General features: G+C 41.3%; 1 protein-coding gene across 1 annotated transcript in view; it reads left to right on the top strand.

Annotated features, from left to right (window-relative positions):
* LOC106869506 (uncharacterized) overlaps nucleotides 1-738 on the top strand; it is a 75,798-nt gene that overhangs the window by 7,736 nt on the left and 67,324 nt on the right. The gene's annotated exons all lie outside the window — the stretch shown is intronic.

The raw sequence follows: 738 nt of genomic DNA, 5'->3' as shown, positions 1-738 counted from the left end.
ATATATATATATATATATATATATATATATATATATATATATATACATGCATAAACACAAACACACACCGATACACACACCGATACACACACACACATATACAGGGGTTATACATAACGCTTTGATAGTAAAGTAATCGGAAGGGCGTTTATAGCATGATTTGCAAGATATGGCAATCGTCCAGGCTCAAATAACATGGCTACTCAGTAAGGAAACACAAGAAAAATAACAATAACGAGAAAAAAAAAGAGAAACGTTAACAGGCGCATGAGTAGCTGTGTGGTAAGTAGAAACTGAGGCCTCGACCTATGAGGAGGAGGAATTTGTGGCCCTCTTCCACAAGGGAGGGTCTGTTGAGAATTTTGTAAAAAGGTTTGCCAGGAAGGGTCGGACGAGAGGGATCCTCACCTGTACCAAGGACCCTAGCTGGCCTCCGCAGCTGACTGCGGAGGTCGTGTGGGAGACAGACTTGTGCATGGTGATGAATTCCTTCCCTAAAGACACTTTCCGATTTTTGCTAAAGTTGCCCGATGAAGAACCAGCGAGGTGCTTAAGTGAAGCACGGAGTCTGGTCGGGCGGTAAAATGTAAGAGGACGAGTGCCTCATATTGAAAGGGCTTGTGGTCCATGAAAAGAAAAGTGGAAGAGGCAAGTGCCTCATTTCAAAGACAGTTGAAATTGAAACTGTAAAGTAAGAGGTTTATAGCCTCAAATTGTAAATTTATGTGTAAATTTATA

The sequence above is a fragment of the Octopus bimaculoides genome, chromosome 7 (assembly GCF_001194135.2).
Source record: "Octopus bimaculoides isolate UCB-OBI-ISO-001 chromosome 7, ASM119413v2, whole genome shotgun sequence".
In the NCBI taxonomy this organism is placed as follows: Eukaryota; Metazoa; Mollusca; class Cephalopoda; order Octopoda; family Octopodidae; genus Octopus; species Octopus bimaculoides.
The sequence above is the reverse complement of the archived record's forward strand: the minus strand, read 5'-3'. Positions and strand labels throughout refer to the sequence as shown.